This window comes from Ziziphus jujuba, chromosome 1 (genome assembly GCF_031755915.1).
Source record: "Ziziphus jujuba cultivar Dongzao chromosome 1, ASM3175591v1".
NCBI lineage: Eukaryota > Viridiplantae > Streptophyta > Magnoliopsida > Rosales > Rhamnaceae > Ziziphus > Ziziphus jujuba.
This window is the reverse complement of record NC_083379.1, coordinates 34065243-34083982: the sequence shown is the minus strand read 5'-3', so window position 1 is coordinate 34083982 and position 18740 is coordinate 34065243. Positions and strand designations below refer to the sequence as shown.

At 32.1% G+C, this 18740-nt stretch overlaps 1 long non-coding RNA gene and 2 pseudogenes across 2 annotated transcripts; 2 read left to right on the top strand and 1 right to left on the bottom strand.

Moving 5' to 3' along the window:
* Nucleotides 1-1662: 1662 nt before the first annotated feature.
* Nucleotides 1663-5046, top strand: LOC107428913 (G-type lectin S-receptor-like serine/threonine-protein kinase At1g67520; annotated as a pseudogene).
* An 86-nt stretch (nt 5047-5132) lies between these two features.
* Nucleotides 5133-6361, bottom strand: LOC132803451 (uncharacterized). Of its 2 annotated transcripts, XR_009638712.1 has the most exons (3): nt 6082-6361; nt 5840-5954; nt 5133-5503 (listed from the first exon to the last, which is right to left on the bottom strand). It is a non-coding gene; the product is annotated as an uncharacterized LOC132803451 (long non-coding RNA). The 2 variants fall into 2 exon arrangements; XR_009638711.1 differs by having other exon boundaries at nt 5840-6361.
* Nucleotides 6362-17445: 11084 nt separating this feature from the next.
* On the top strand, nt 17446-18250 carry LOC125420651 (G-type lectin S-receptor-like serine/threonine-protein kinase B120; annotated as a pseudogene).
* The last annotated feature ends 490 nt before the right edge of the window (nt 18251-18740 follow it).

Here is an 18740-nt window from a genome sequence, read left to right as displayed (position 1 = left end):
AAACAATAAAAGAAGATTAAAATAAAAAAATTACAGCCAGTTGATTCATTGTTTATATGCATTTTCTTACTATAAATCCTCTGTTTAAGTAGTGAAATATGGATCCTTGCAAGTTAAAAGTTGCTGCATTTGAAATCCACTGTAATCAAGAAAGTGTCCTTTCTCTGCTTGCCCAATGCATGTTCTGCAAATGAACTTAGGGTCTGCAAATGAACTTAGACAGTGTGCAGGGTGCTCATGTTTTTCTTTTGTCAAAATCAAGAAGGTGCCGTAGATAGAACAAAGTAAACAAGAATGACGTTACTCGGGCTTCAAATCTGTATGAAGCATACAAGCTAGGAATCATTAAGTCACTATTCAACAAAAGTCCCTTAGATTTGAGAATTATAGTTGTCCAAATTATTTTAAATCAAATTCAACTAACACAGTCTGGATAAATATGCAAAAATCATGCCAAATCTCTCAGCAAAATATAAAATATAAAATATAAATGTCCTGCCAAATTACTTGTATCTGTACTCCGTGGTAGCACAGCTATTGTAGCATTTAGTGAAAGTACTCGTGGTTGCTAGACCGACTTCAGAACTCAATCACTTAAGACTGTGAGAAATATCTATAGCTTTAGTCATGTTGGGAAATCAGTAAAAAGTGCAACATATTAATTAAAAACTTTGTCAAATTGTAGTTACTTTGATTCAAAAGTTTAATGGGGTGAGTGGTGACTGAAATATAACACCTTACAGGTCGGTCAGCCTCCTGATATCCAAAGTACTCGTGGTTCCCAGCTCACAAATCTAATTCATCCTCTTGAAAAAAAGTGCTAGCCAAATTATTTTAGAAATGCTAAGCCCAAAAACAGGTATAATATTAAGGTGTAGTCTATGTAAATTCTATAGACATATTTATATCTATATATATATTAAAAAAAAAATTATACATATGGTTTTATTATAGTGGGTGTGTGCTCATCTAATAGTGTGCCTATCAAGCCTATTTACATGTGAAAAACATCCACAGCCATCAGATTACAAAGCCGCCATATCAGAATGATTTTCATGATCTAATAGTTATGGATACTTGTCTCTCACAGTTCCCTTCATAAATTCGTCACCATTTCAAAACTATATATATATATATATATATTAGTCTTAATTTTGATTGCTAAGATGTGGAAAATATGGATACTATAATAAATTAGTAGTTGTGGCACACGCACCTAAGGAAATTTTTTTTTTTTTTTTTTTTTTGGTGAATGGCACGCCTAAGGAATTGTTTCAATTGACTCTTACTTATCTGATGCCGTTGCGTTATTGACAAGCAGCTCGATCCATGGTTGCAAGACTTCCCTTTGAATGGTATCATTTTGCATCATGAAAGTACTATGAAGTTTCTTTGATACTGGCTTTTTACTAATTTTATTATCAGATACTTACAGCTGGTCAATTCCTCTATGAAAGACCCACATTATGTATAAAAAAATCAACAATATTTATATAATAGATCTATGAGATCATATCTGATACGTGGAAAGAAATTTAAGACCTTGTAGTAGTTAATTACCAATAATGTCTATGTAGAAAAAAATTATGAATTTATAATCCACTTAGGTCAATTGTTGACTCTCTTGATGATGTCATATTCTCTAATATGGCAAAACTCCATTCATACTGCATATAAGATTCTAAGGTTCATATAAGTCAAAAACACATAATAAGCTCAGGAGCTTTTTTTTATATAGCTCAAAGTGCAATCGTTTATTGGTGTTTTTCTGATTTTCCCTTTTCTCTTGAATAGAGGTAAAAATATGAAGCTCGGAAATGAAAGCTTTTATCTTGCACAAGGGAACCTCCTATCCTATGATTTCTTTTCAGTTTCTGCATGTCAAAACATTTGATTCTGTTCTCTTAGACTTTCTACCACCTTCTTGAGTTGATTCTGACATGAAAACATCCAAAGTTTTAATTTTCTTTAATATCTTCTTACGCCTGCTTTGCTCATCTCACGCCTTAGACACCCTTAAACCTGGAATGACTTTACATAGTGATGAAACATTGATTTCAACTGGTGGGGTGTTCGAGCTTGGATTCTTCACTCCCAAAAAATCAACCTCTGAGTATCTGGGAATCTGGTTCAAGAATGACAGAAGCAACAAACCAGTCTGGGTTGCTCATAGAGAAATTAGGCTTATCAATTCCACCGGATATCTCACCATATGGTATGATGGGAACTTGGTGATAAGCGATATAACCACGGTTCAAAATATTGTCAACACTGGAGCAGTAGCAAAAAGTAATGAAACAAGTGCAAAAATTCTTGATACAGGAAATCTAATTCTAATGGAAAGAGGAAACATCATATGGCAGAGTTTTGATTACCCAACTGACACACTTCTCCCTGGAATGAGTTTGGGGTGGTTCAACAAAAACATAACAAATTGCCTAAGGATGCAATATTTAACATCATGGTTAAGCCCTTCTGATCCAAACAAAGGTGATTATTCTCTAGGCATTGATACATCAAACATGACAAAGTTCAACGTCTGGCGCAAAGATACCTACCAGCAGATTGGATTTTGGGATGGCCACGTTTTCAGATTCTTTTACCAAACCTCGTTAGCCAATCAATACAATTTTAGCTTTGTATCAAACGGCAAAGACACTTACCTTACTTTCAACAAGGCAGAAAGTAATACACTTACCTGGTTTGTTTTAGCTTCAGATGGGTTGATTAAAGAGTTCAAGATGGTGGGTAAAGAGATTTCAAGTGTGAATCATTCTCTATGCGATGCCACATTACCACGCAATTCTACTGGCTGCTTGGTCTTAACACCCATGATGTGCAAAGACGAAAATAATTTCTCACACATTAGAGGATTTCTCCCGAATTCAGGGGTTGTTAGCTGGCCAGCTACTTCCAGTCCTGACTGTGAATTGATATGCAGGAGCAACTGTTCATGTGCTGGATATGTTTTCTTGGTTGACACTGGAACTGGATGTAAACTTTACTATGGAAATAAAGATGATCTTCTGAAAAACATAGGCAGAGGACACGAAACAATTTATGTGCGTGGAGATGCTTCTAAATCTGGTAAGCTTTTTTATAGTAGTATTGAGAGAAAAACCACAAATTATGATGTACTTCAGAATCATAAGAACTCTCAGTTTATGGCTTTCAAATGAGTCCTCTGTGTCTGCTAATTCATAAGTTTTCAATCTATAATATGATCAACTGTTTAATAGAATGAATCATGAAATAAAGTTACCGTAACTGCAAAGATATTCATAGTTATTCAATGTTGATATGTGAATAACTTTCCTCTGTTTATGTAAAATATCTTTTATTTTTTAGATCATCAGAAAAAAAGGCATCTACTACTGGTTATCATCGCTCTACCGACTCCCTTGATATTGGTAATTTTGATCAAGTTCGTGTACAGTTTTTGGAGTAAGTTCGATTTTTTAGGTACCAATTCCAACTTTAATATTCATGAACAGTTTAAAAATTTGCCACAATTAGTGCGGTGCAACAACTTCTCTATATTGACAGGAATCAAAGGGAGCCCAGGAGGCATGCAAGAAGTTCAGACATCACTAGCTTCCCAATTAAGAACTAACAGTGATCAAAACAGAGAAGGTGTTTTTGAATTAAGCATGAACAAGGATCATGAGCTTCCACTGCTCAGCTTTTCCTGTATAATGGCTGCCACTGATAATTTCTCTGTTTGGAATAAGATTGGAGAGGGTGGCTTTGGACCTGTTTATAAGGTTTTGTTATCAGGCAACATATTTTTCCTTTTCCATATATATTGACAGAAAATTGAACGCAAGCAACCGTAGAACACATTAGATCATTAGTTGTAATAACGTACCAATAACTTGGATTCCCTTGCAGGGAAAGCTGCAAGGGCATGATATTGCAGCTAAAAGGCTTTCAAGATATTCTAGACAAGGATTACTAGAGTTCAAGAATGAGTTGAAGATACTAACTAAGCTACAGCACAGAAATCTTGTTAAGCTTTTGGGTTGTTGCACTGAGCAAGAAGAAAAGTTGTTAATCTATGAGTACATGGCTAACATAAGCTTGGATTCTTTCATCTTCGGTTTGTATATTCATTGTTGCCCATTTTCATTTTGATATTTTTTGTTCAGTGTATTGATTTATCTCATGTGGTTGACTATGAAACTGAGGCAATCCAGTAAAGCGATCACTACTTGATTGGAGAAAACGTAAACACATCATTGAAGGGATTGCTCAAGGGCTTCTTTATCTTCACAAGTACTCAAGATTAAGAATTATTCATCGTGATCTCAAAACAAGCAACATCTTATTGGATAATTATATGAACCCCAAAATATCAGATTTTGGCATGGCAAGAGTTCTTTTAGAGGATGAATGCCGAACAAAAACGAAGAGGGTTGTTGGAACTTAGTAAGTAACTTACATATGCATGATTGTGTTTCCTAACATATCCTTAATTTGCAGACAATTAAAATATCATTTTGTTGTTCTCTTCTTTCTTTTGGCATTGGGACCAGTGGCTACATGTCTCCGGAGTATGCAGTACATGGCCTTTACTCAACGAAATCTGATGTATTTAGCTTTGGAGTTATTTTGTTGGAGATTGTAAGTGGCAGGAGGAACACAAACTTTCAAGAGCCAAACTGCTCATTGAACTTACTTGGAAATGTAAGTGATAAAACAAGGCCATTTTCTATTTCTTTTATTCTTATGCGGCTATTGTATTTTGACTTGTGAAGTTGCAATGTGAAAATTATGAAGGCTTGGGAGTTATGGAATGGTGGGCGATGCATGGAATTAATGGATCCAACATTGAGTGGCTCATGCTCAGTGAATGATATAACGTTGTGCATTCAGGTGGGTCTCTTATGTGTTCAAGAAAGTGCAGAGGACAGGCCAACCATGTCAGATGTAGTTTCAATGTTAAGCAATGACATGGCGAACTCATCTATGCCTAGAAAGCCTGCATATTCTACTCTTATAAATGCAGCAGCTGGTTCAATCTCCAGAAGGCAAATCCCTTCTTAAAATCTTGTAACAATCTCAGTAGTAGAAGCACGATAGGAGTTTTAAACTTCTATAGTCAGTCCGGTAATTCTAGGAGGAACAAACAATTCTCAACTAAAACCACCATATCATGTGAACAATACTATAAATGTGATAACACCATTCAAGGTTTGTGTGACTCAGTTTTCAGCGATTATAGTTTTGTTGTAATATTACATGGTACAATTATAACTATGCCATTGTATTGAAGGCTTTTTACCTTTGAATAGCTGGGAAAGTATAATGTGCAGGTCCCAAACATCCAGCATTTCAATCCTCTCAAAAGTAAATTGAGAATGATTTGCTACATAATTCGATGATCAGATCAGTTTCACGTATAAAATTTAACCAACATTTATCCAATTAAAAGTCCCTTAGATTTGGGAATTATATCTGTCACTGTTATAGTAACCAAGAACCATCTTCCAACTTAAGCAACCTGGATAAGAATATGCAAAATACCATGCCAAATCTCTCAGCAAAACCCAAAATGAAAATTTTTTTTATTTAATTCCTTTCATATGAAAATCTGGTGCTTGTATTAGTAACTAGCAGCATTGCTGTTGTTGCAATACTAAAAAATACTTAAGAAGGTAAAAAATAAAATAAAATAAAATAAAATAAAAAAAATTATATATATATATATATATACAAAAAATACCAAAAAAAAAAAAATCTAGGGAAGCATAGCACAAGCAAAAATGTGTTCCAAGTACTTGAATTTGTACATGGTAAACAGAAGAGAATACAGCATAGAAAGATAATCATGACTAACCTGTTTCCGATCACAGGCAGAGCATAGGGAGAGGGAGGGGTTGAAAAGCGACTGGGTCATAACAAGGAGACCATTGACCATTCTATTGCGAGTGGCATTCTCTTTGCAGCATGATCTGTAAATGCAAAAACCCTTTTCCCTTTGCAAACCCCGTAAGGCACCACACAACTTTTGGGCCCCAAAAACCCAGATGAATAATCAGCAACACTAGCCCAATAATGGGTCAAGTTAAGAGCTTTTACCTTTTAGGCTATCGGTAGCGGAGCTCAAGGGAAATTTTCAAATGCTACCGGAGTATTGAATGACTCGGAACTTCTTCCATACATTTAATGCCATCTGGTAAAATAATCCACGTCATATGCTTACAAGGTAACGTTAGCTTTTCCATCTCCAAACGTCTTTCTCCGGTCACTCAAGTGTCCTTCTCCTCCGTCCTCTCTCTTCTGCCATCTGCCATCCCAGTTCTTCTCTCTCCTGCTTCTTTCTTTGCTCCTCTATGAAAGGTATTAACTTGGTCTTCACTGGCCGTATTTGGTAAGTAACAAATTTTTTTTTTTTTTTTTTTATATAAACATACTTGGCAACAATTAAACCTGACTATTTTGCAGTCAAGAAGAGCCTCTGATAACACAGTTAATGTTACGACTTTTGTATTAAAATAACTTACATTTATAACCTTCCAAACTTAATTTCAAATAGATGTCCAAGATTTCCAATTTTTTATTTTAGTTTTATAAATTTAAGATGGAACATTTTTATCTGGGTTTAAAGAATATATATATATATATATATATATAGATTTAGAGGTATTCGATTTAGATTTTAAATAAGTTTATATAAGCCTAATGATATTCAATTTAAATTTTGATAGACTTTATAAAAGTTCATTAAAATCTAGATATATTAAATTAGAATTTTATAAATTTTTTTTAAAATCTGGTGGTATTTAAAAAGCTATTAATTTTAAAAGATTTTAAAAAATAATGAATTTTAATAGATTTGAAAGAATTTTAATAATAAAATTGTGAAAAAAATTATTAATATAAAATCCAGTTTTAAATTTAAAGATTTCGTTGGATTTTTATAAAATCTGTATGAAGTCTATAAAATTATATAACAATTCATCAAATCTTTTAAAGTTTATAATTCATTTTAAATCCATCAAATATTAAATTGAATACATTTCCTTCAGTTTCAAATGAATGTCCAAGGTTTTCAATTTTTAATTAAATTTAAGATGGACGATTTTTATCTGGGTTTGAAGAATATATATATATATATAGGGGTGGGCACGGATTGGGTTGGTTCGGTTTTGGACCGAAATACAACCCAATCCATACATATCGGTTTTTTTAATTTACAATCCAAACCAAATCATTGAAGTATTAAATCCAAACCAAACCAAACCATTTATGATCGGTTTGGTTTGGATTGGTTGATCGGTTTGAAACTTACTAATTTATAAATATATAATACAAATAAAAAAATTTTCAAATATAAAATATAAATAATAAATTATAATTATCCAAACATAAAATACAATTAGAATAATACAACATAGTCTACAATAGAAAATAAAGAAGAAAATGTAGCAAATGATACACATCATGCACTTATTAAATAGCAAACATTAATGTCATCATCTCACTCCTATAAAATCAAATTAAAATTGTTAGAACAAATAATGTAAAACAATACATTCGTCAAAATTCATTCACTCAAGAATCAATGCATAATTCATTTTTTCTTTTTAACTTTAAAACTTTGGTAAATTATAAGTCAATCAACGTTGACAGATTCACTAATTTTAGTTGATTCTGTAAGCTCTACAAAGATCAAAACAATAAAATTAGCAATAAATTATATTTAAACATTTATATATATATATATATATAAGTAACAATTGGATACAATATATGTAGATATATATATATGATGGGGATGTAAAAAAAATATATATATTATGGTGATGGTAATGGACTGGTGGTGGGCGGCAACAAAGTAAATGTTTAGTTCAGCGTTACAACTTACAATTTGATTTAGGATTTGGGATATGGGGATGTAAAAGAAAAAAAAAAATATATATATATATATATATTAAAAATCAATATATAAAAATGGAAAAAAATTTAAAAACTAATATATAAAAATGAAAAAAATATTCTAAAATTAATATATAAAAATAAAAAAAAATAAAAAATATATAATTTTTTAGTTATATAATATATTATTTGGATTGGATTGGATTGGATTTATATTTCCAATCCATAACCAATCCAATCCATACAATTTATAATATTTTGAGCCCAATCCAATCCAATTAATGTAAATATCCAATCCAAACCGTTAAAAATGGATTGAATTGGGCTGATTGAACGGGTTGGATTGGATTTTGCCCACCCCTATATATATATATATATATATATAAGTTTCTCTTTGGTTAGAAACTTGGGGAGGGACTGGAAAGTCATGAATAAAAATAAAAAATAAAAAAAAGATATTGCTCCTTTATATTCGAAGGTGAGAAAAAATCTGCTACTAGCATCTCTTATCTGGGTTCTGATTTTTTTTCCCCCCTTTTTGGGCAGTTTTGAAAATTTTTTTTTTTCTTTTTTGGATCATGGAGGATTGATGTTTCCTGCAAAAAAAATTTCTGTTCAAAAAGATGGAAAATATTCTTGTTGGAAAAAAAGTTATAGAAAATATATTAACAATAGTTAGAGAAAGAGAGAGAGAGATTGTGGAAAGGGAGAGCTTATTGTTACCATAACAAAGACTAGTGAAAACGGAGAGTTTAACGATTTTTTCAAATGCCACGCAATCATATGACATGGATTAAGCAGCCATACGGCATTAAATGTATGGAAGGACTTTGAAATTTTTGCGAGACGAAGAGTTTTTTTTTTTTTTTTTTTTTTGGGGTAAATTCCAAGCCGAAGAGGCTAAATAGTGGCAGAACACTCCATCGAGGATTAAATAAAATAATATTTAAAAATAATAATAATAATAATCGATGTATAGAAGAAAATTTATAATATCAAAAAAAAAAATTTATTTAAACGTGTGTAAAAGTCAAAATGAGGAAAAATTCGCCATTATCTGGGCATCTGTTTCCAATGACACCTGTAAAATCTATTTCAATAATACACTGTGAGTCTTCATTTTCAAACTCCTAAATTCTTTGTATTTCGGTGATGGTCTGTAATTGTTTTCATATATATATATATATATATAGACATATAGATTATTTGTGTTGGTTATGTGAGTATGGAAAGTTTTTGGGTTTCATGAGAAAAGAAAGATTCAACTTTTATGTAAAATTAGTAGGATTTTTTTTTTTGTTTTTTCACTTTGTGCAATTTAAAGACAAAATTCGTTCATGAAAACAAATTAACTTATGGTAGTTCTTTTTATTATTAATCTGATTATATAATATTTTATTGATGTCTATAGAATATTAAACTATTTCTTATATAATATATATATATATATATACACACACTATATAACCTAAAGGAACCACTTCTTCGAATACCAATTGGATCTGAGTTGGAATCTTATTTGGACCTTTGACATATAAGCTTGAACAGAAAGTATGGTAGTTCGCATTCTCTAAATGGTAGGATAGAGGGTAGGGCAATTTGCACTCTTTATAAAAGCTAGAAAACTTTAATGCAGCTTGTGCTCTAAAAACTAGTGTTGACATGGAACCTCACTTAGGTTGGAAATAAAATAAAAAATAAAATAAAATAAATTAGTGATAGCTTGCATTGTTGAGGTAGAACCTCATTTCCACACTTGGGAATAAGAAAGCCTAGCGACAGCTTGCTAGTGACAAACTAATGACAGCTGGCACTGTCGAGGTGGAACATCACTTCCATACTTAGGAATAAGAAAAACAAGTGGCAACTTGCACTATCGAGATGGAACTTCACTTGGGAAAGTAAGGCAATTTGCACTTTTTATAAAAGCTAAAAAACATTACAACCACAGTAAGATAGTTTGCACTTTTTATAAGAGCTAAAAAAATTTAGGGCAATTAGCACTTTAAAAACTAGTGTTGAGGTGGAACCTAACTTGGGAATAAAAAAAACTAGTGACAGCTTGCACTATAGAAGTGGAAACTCACTTCCACCTTAATTAGGAATAAGAAAAACCAGTGACAGCTAACACTATCGACAGGGAACCTCACTTAAAAAAGTAAGGTAGTTTATATTCTCTTAAATGGTAGGATAGAGAGTAGAGCAGTTTGCGCTTTCTATAAGAGCAGAGAGTAGGACAGTTTGTACTCTCTATAAGAACTAAAAAATATTAGGGCAACTTGCACTCTAAAAACTAGTGTCAAAGGTGGAACCTCACTTGGAATAAGAAAAACTAATGACAACTTACACTGTCTAGGCGGAACCTCACTTGAAATGGAGAGTAGGTTAATTTACACTCTCTTAAATGGTGGGATAGAGAGTCGGGCAATTTGTATTTTTTATAAAAGCAGAGAGTAGGGTAGTTTACACTCATTGTAAGAGCTAGAAAACTTTAGGGCAACTTGCGATCTAAAAATTAGTGTCAAGGTGGAACCTTACTTGGCAATAAGAAAAACTAGTGACATCTTGCACTAGAGAGTGGCAACTTGTGCTTTGAAAACTTATGTCGACTTAGAAACTCAGTTGGGAATAAGATAAACTAATGATAGCTTGCACTATCAAGGTGGAACCTCAGTTGGGAAACTAGATAATGGAACTTCACTCTCTTTAAGAGATATTAGAGTTACCTTAGAGCAAGCTCTCAAAACTAGATGGCGGAACTTCATGACGAGGTGAAACCTCATTTAGGCTTCAGCAGAGAGTAGAGAATGGGATAGCTTACACCTTTTATAATTGGTATCAGAATTACATGGAACATTGAACACTAGATAATAGAATTTCATTTTAGAGTTAGAAAATCAATGTAGATTACCTCACAAAATAGCAATAAAACTTTTTCCAACCATATGTAATTTGTGGTTTAATTACACCATATTTGCACATAGGAATTGCTATGATTAAAATTCGAGAAAAAGAGTAGGTTGTATGAGAAATACTTTAGAAAGTTCAATGTAGATTGCCTTGTAAAATAGCAATAGAACTTTTTTTTCTAGACATTTGTAATTCGTGGATTAATTAGACAACAATTGGTTTCGAACATAGGAGTTGCTAAGAGTAAAATTGGAAAAAAAAATCAATCATATGGGAAATACTTCAGGAAGTTATGCAAAGGCATCCCATATTACTAAATAAGGTGCCCACTTTGCATAGATTAGGCATACATGCCTTCAAACCCATTTCAATTGAAGGACCTACTATTTGTACATCCATTAGTTTGTAGAGCATTCAATGTAGACTTTGATGAGGATCAAATGGTTGTTCATGTACCCTTATCTTTGGAGGCTCAAACAGAGGCTCATTCAGATGATAGAACTTCATCTCAAGGTGGAACCTCACTTGAGTTTGGGCGAGTAAAGTAGATTGCACTCTCTATAAGTGGTATTAGAGTTAACTCTAAAAACTAAATGATACCAAAGGTTTAAGCTAATAGAAGATAGACTATCATTTGTTTTATGCATTTTCTCTAGCATTCCTTCTCACATATAGGCCCACTCACTCAGGCCTTTACATATATCTTTAATTTTTTTCTATGTGGAGTTATTGAGTTTTGCCGAAGACATTTTCGATTACTAACTTTGATAATATATTGAATTACTATTTTTCCTAAAAGCTTAAGATAGAACTTTGTGTTAAGCTAAAAAACTAGAGAATGAAATTTATGTCAAGGTAGAACCCCGCTTAGGCTTGAGTAGAGAGTGGGGCAGCTTGCACATTCTATAAGTGGTATCAAAACTTCCTCTAAAAACTAGATGATGGAACTTCGTGTCAAAGTAAGAAAACTAGATAATGAAACTTCGTGTCGAGATGGAATCTCACTTGGTTGGGTCGAGTGAGACTGTTGGGCCCAAACATTTTATAAATGGTATTAAAGGTTGAAAAATTACCCGGTGGATTGGAACCTCAGTTAGGCTTGGGTAAAGTGAGCCAACTAAACCCATACACTCTTTATATATGGTATCAAAGCTAGAAAAGATTATCGGGGTGGATGTGGACCAATAAATCGGTGGTGCGCCTTTTAGTAAATCACGATGGAAAAGAACCCCATGATCAATAATCAAAACTAGATAATGGAACATTTTGTCAAGACGGTGAGGTGATGGAGACCTCCATGATAGTCTTTATACGGAGGAGGACGATTGAAATTAGCTGATAGAACTTTGTGTCAAGGTAATCGGGCAATAAGGACCTCCTTGCTACTCTCCACATGGAGGAGGCCATAGTCGCAGTAGGTGATCTCGAGATAGACGAAAGACATTAACCTTTCGAGGTGATTGGACGATGGGGACCTCCATGCTAATTGCTTTTGGGTTAGAACCTTACTTGGACTTGGACAAAGTGGGGTAGCAAAGCCCACACATTCTCTACAAATGGTATCAAAGCCAAAAAGATCGACGGGTGGATGCCAACCGATGAATGGGTGGTTAGCCCCTCGATGGACCACAATGGAAAATAATCCCATAATCGATGGTCAAAACTAGATGATGGTATTTTATGTCAAGATAGTAGGGTGATGGGAATCTCTTTGCTAGCCTTCAAATAAAGAAGGCTATAGCCACAGTAGGTGACTTCTAGAGATAGGGACAAAAGGTATTATTAGGTTGAGAGAATATCAAATGGCAAAAAAGCATATGGTCCTTAGTTTAAGAGAGTGATCATTATAAAAATAATGCAAACCAAAATCTCACATCAGTAATAAATACAAAGAATATACATCATATAGCCCAAGTGTTCTACTTCTCTTATTACTAATCGGTTTTGAGTTGAAACCTCACTTGTGGGTAGCTTGCACGCTCCATAAGTGGTATCAGGTTAGAAAAAAAGATTGTTACATGGATTTGGACTGATGAATTAAATTATGGCGCTCTACGATGGAAGAAAACCTCATAATCAACTGTCATAACTAAATGATGGAACTTCGTGTTGAGGTGGTAGGGTGATCAGACGTCCATGCTAGTCTCCACATGGAAGAGGCAATGTCATGAAACTCTTGGTGATACATTGAAGATCCATAGTTGAAGTAAGTGACTTCTCAACGAGATAAGGATGAAAGGCTTTGTCAGGTTGAAAGGGTGCCAAATGGGAAAAAAAGGCATGTGGCCCTTGGTTCCACAGAATTATTCTTGTAAAAAATGCAAATAAATTCCCACACTGATAGGAAATTCAAAAAACATACACCATATACCCAAGTAGGTTACTCTATCTATTATTAATTAGTTTTGACATTGTAACCTCATTTAGACCTAAACAGGTAGAGCTTGGATAGAAAATGTGGTGGCCGAGCAAACACACTATATATATATATATATATATTTTTCTAAAAGAGTTTAATGACATGAAATATACTAGAATATACATTTTCATGTCACATTGTCAACTACATTGGGAAATTTTATTGGGTGATAATAGTACTCATTTTTGCTCTTCAACCTTCCTTTTATATTGAGAGCTTGTTTGGGACTGGTTATGTAAAGGAGGTTTTAGTTTGTAGCACTTTTTTCATGTAGCACTTTTCTTCCGTAGCACTTTACAAAAATCAGTTTAGTGTTTGATTAACAAACATAAAAGTGTTTCATAGAATTTTTATAGTATTTGGCTTTTATAACTAAAAAGTGATTCTAACACTAATACATCACCAAAAAAGACATTGCTAATGGGGTATTGTATTCCTATATTACATAGATTCAAAAATAATCTTTTTATATAAATCTATTTATAATATACAATGTCTTTTTCTATTTTTCTTTTTTTTTTTTCAAATACTATAAATCGTTGGAAATGTAATTAATAATATTATGTAATATATATATATATATATATTGAAAATGAATTCAACAATAAATTGATCTATAAGAAAGAGTTGCACCAATTATATGAAGAAAAAAAAATTAGAGAATAGCGAGATGAAAGACTGGATGAGAGAATAGAATTATATCAAAAGAATGAGGGTATTATTGGTATTTTTAAAATTTACATTCCAGAGGGGCTATAATTGGAGATACCATCGTTTATGGTACAGAAGTCTTATAAAAATGGAAAATGCCTTACTTTTGAGTGCGGTTTGAACTATTGATTTACGTAATTGGAAGTAACCAATTAGGTTGACAATTGTCATGATCGTAGGATATCATTGAGAAATAGGAATCCGTGTTATCAAAAGATTTCCTACGATTATTTCTAGTATGGAATGGAGACATATCTATAAATTCACCTATAGCGTATTCTTCTATATATCAGTCTGTCTTTTTCTTCTTTCTCATAAGGTTTACCTCTCACTAATGAATAATAAGTATCTATATTCACTTTTTGTATTTATTAAAAAATTATTAACGATGAGATCTATTATTATTTTTTGCATGTCCTCGGAAACTTAGAGTAGGTGAGAATTCTCCCAATTTATGTCCTACCATATTCTAGGAGCCCAAACTATGTGATTGAATAAATCCTCCTTTATCCGTTGCGGGTCGAGGACTCCTTCTCCTTCCTCTTCTTCAAATTTTGATTCGTATTTATATTCATAGCAAGCTCTTTTTAACTTGTAACAAAGGGGGGCTTTTTCTTTCATGTTTCAAGAAAAATGAGTTTTGGCCTGTTTTAATTTATGTATAAATTAAAAACCTATAAATAAAAAAAAATTCACTAAACTTATTGGACTAACTTCTCATTAATGTATTGTTTCATAGGGATCCAATCCAAATCACGATGTAATTTTCTTGGACCGTCTCACAGTCTGCATGTGGATTGTCCGCACCGTATCATACATTTACATATATATTCATATATATATATATATATAGTGAAGACATCCTTAATCTGAAAAAAATGAAAATAAATGGGTTCAATTTTCTAGAGTCTTTGAGTTTAATAAGTAATAATATGTCACATCAAATTTAATTCTCATTGGAGTCTCGTTGATATTTATACACATATAAAATTTTTATGTACATATAATATTTATATATATATATATATATATACAGTTTTGATATTATAAAGGATTTATAGAGAGGGATTGTGAGTAACAATCATGTATAGTCATTCGATAATGCAAATAATGCATATATGATAGATGTGAATATTGTCCCTCTCAATCCCTTTTCATAAATTCATTACCATATCATTTGTATATACTTATATGCCTATGTTCCCTTAGTTATATATGATTTGCAAGTTGATACTTTATTATTATTTTTTTTTTTTTTGAGACTATGTTTCATGGATACTTTTATATCATTATTATATTTAGTTTAGATTATTCCTCCATTTTCATAAAAATTCTAAAATGACTTTCCAGTTTTAGATCTTAGAGAGGCTATAATTGGAGATACCATTGTTTCTGGTATAGAAGTTCCTATAAAAATGGGAAATGCCCTACCTTTGAGTGCGAAGTTACTATATGATCACGGCTTCTGACACAGCATTCATCTGGACAAGCGCATTGGCTTTTCGAGTAGAAAAAGGTGGAAAATCTTTCCTAGGACGGCAATCATTGAGTTAAAAAATGTGTATATAATATGTAACTACCTGGTTGCTACCATATCTCAAAACAGGAGAAGCAAACTGATCATATCACTTTTTCAAGAAATACGAGACATCTAAGTCATACAAGTACAGAGATCTATTCATTGATAAGAAAAAGAAAAAACGTGAACGGTGATTGGACAACATACCCTTTTTTTATGATTTCTTTCTATCAAAGAATCATACGACTGACTGATTCTTGTGTAATACATTTTTGATTTGATCGAAAAAGTTTTACCAATTTCAAAAAATTTGACTCTTCAATTTGAAACTTGCTTGAATTGGATCATTTCGATTTATATATGGAAAATATATTTACAAATATATTTACTTGGTACTGATTTTGACAATTTTAGAATCAATTATGAAAGAACTTTTGGCAATTTAGGTGTTTGATAAAAATATAATAGGGCTGATTATTTGAGAAATTTGGTAGCTACAAAGCAATCTTAAAATTAGATCTTAAAGTAATTTTTAAAATGTGATTATTTTATAATTAAGACAGATAAATTTAAATCTCCAAAATATCCTTTATTAATTAATATAATATTATATTATATTTATCTTTTATCTTATCAAAGAATTATACTCAAACCACAACTCTTAAAATAAAAAAGTTGAATAAAAATTCTAATGTGAATCAGAACAATATCTAAATAAATGTAATATATATATAAATAAATAATCTTTTGATTTTTAAATATTTTACTTTCTGCAATTTATTATATATTATTTAATTTTAGTATAAAAAGATATGACATAATTACATATATATCATTAAATTTTAAAAAAAAATATTTATTTTAGTAATTATAAAATTTACAACGGTTTAATTTTAAAAGTAATCCAATCCTTATTTATAACTCTTACACTTTCCAACACTTTTATTAATATTAATTATTAAATATTTTATTATTTTTTAATACAATAGAAGCTGATCCTTTATTTAACACAGGTACACTTAATTTCTTTTGGAATTTAAATGTTACCAAACTAAGTCTAAATTAATTCATAACCACCAATCACTCCCAATCAGTCGTGATGGCATGTATTTTCCATTTTTCTTTATTAATCCAATATTTTTTGTTGCTTTGAATGGGCCTCTGGGCTCACGAATTTGCTTCCATCTCAACAAATACTTGTCTACCCGTTGACTCCGTGATTGGCGGCAAGGCTGAAAACTGGCTGTCCTCTCATCATCCATCATCCATTCTAGAAAATAAATTCAATATTAAATCTTATTTGAAAATGTTGAATTTTGAAGGAAATTTGTTTTTCAAGATTTTATTTCTGATAATTAATTTTTTGAAATTAATATTTCCTCTTACTATATTTGATTAGTAATAAAAACATTAAAATTTATAAGTAATTAAATTAAATTTTATGTTATAAATTAAAGATAAATTTATAGTTTTAGAAAATTATAAAATTATTTTTTAAATAATTTTTAAAATGACAAATTCATAAATCGAAATGACCATCTATATACTTTCTCTAAAAATTTGAAAAATTTGACCTTCTAGATCCATACTTTTCCATCTCTTAAAAAAAAAAAAAAAAAAAAAAAAAAAAAACATGACATTTTTCCAAAGAAATCAAAATTCCGACTGCCATTTACCAAACAGGTAACTTTGTTCTAATTGATCCCCTAGAGGTGCTTTTTCCCTCACCAACCCTCGGCCACTCATGGCTTATAAGACCTTCATACCCTATGGCCCATTTTCACTTTTATGACTAAATAATTTTCCAACATTGTATTTGATTTTTATTCTTGCTTCATGGAAAAATATGGCAAAGATTATATATCATTTGTAAACGTCAACCCCAAAGAAAGGTTTTCAACAAATTGATAGATTTGCATTTATAAGCATTCTATGGTTTTAAGACTTTCATTTCAATGGTTTCCATTCTCATGGAAATACTATGAGATACCTTTTTGACTCCGACATGAAGACATCCAAAGTTTTTCTGTTCATTCATATCTTCTTATGTGTGCTTTGCTTATGTCATGCCTTAGACACCCTTAAACCTGGAAGGACTTTACGTAGTGATGAAACATTGATTTCAGCTGGTGGGGTGTTCGAGCTTGGATTCTTCACTCCCAACAAATCAACCAATGAGCATCTGGGAATCTGGTTCAAGAATGACAGAAACAAAAAACAAGTCGGGGTTGCCCTCAGAGAAATTAGCTTCATCAAATCCACTGGATTTCTCACCATACAGTATAATGGGAACTTGGTGATAAGCGATTTACTGACGGTTACAAATATCGTAAACAGTGGAGCATTAGCAACAAGCAATGAAACAAGTGCAAAAATTCTTGATACAGGAAATTTAATTCTAATGGAAAGAGGAAAAACCATTTGGCAGAGTTTTGATTACCCTTCCATCCAAACAATGGTGATTATTCTCTAGGCATTGATCCATCAAACATGACAAAGTTCAACGTCTGGCGCAAAGATGCTTACCAGCAGATTGGATTTTGGGATGGTCATGTTTTTAAATTCTTTTTCAATCCTCATTAGCTAATCACTACAATATTAGCTTTGAATCAAACAGCAAAGACAGTTATCTTACTTTCAATAGGGCGGGAAGTAATATACTGGTTTGGTTTAGAATCAGATGGGTTCGTTAAAGAGTTCAAGATGGTGGGTGAAGAGATTTCAAGTGTGAATCATTCTCTATGCGATGCCACATTACCACACAATTCTACAGGCTGCTTGTCATTAACAGCGATGACATGCAAAGATCAAGATTATTTCACAGACATCAGAGGATTTATCCTGAATTCAGGGGTTGTTATCTGGCCAGCTAGTTCAGGTCACGGTGACTGTGAATTGATGTGCAGGAGCAACTGTTCATGTGTTGGATACGTTTTCTTGGTTGACAACGGAACTGGATGTAAACTTTACTGTGGTAACAAAGATGATCTTCTGAAAAACATAGGCAGAGGAAACAACACAGTTTATGTGCGCGGAGATGCTTCTAAATCTGGTAAGCTTTTTTATAGTTGCAGAGTATTGAGAGAAAGAACACTCATTATGATGGGCTTCAGAATCATAAGAATTCTCAGTTTATGGCTTTCAAATGAGTCCTCTGCATCTACTAAATTACAATTTTTCAATCTGTTATATGCTCAACTGTTTAATGGAATGAATCAAGAAGCAATGTTACTGTGGCTGCAAACACATTCAGAGTTTATTCATTATTCATTGTTAATATGTGAGTAATTTTCCTCTGTT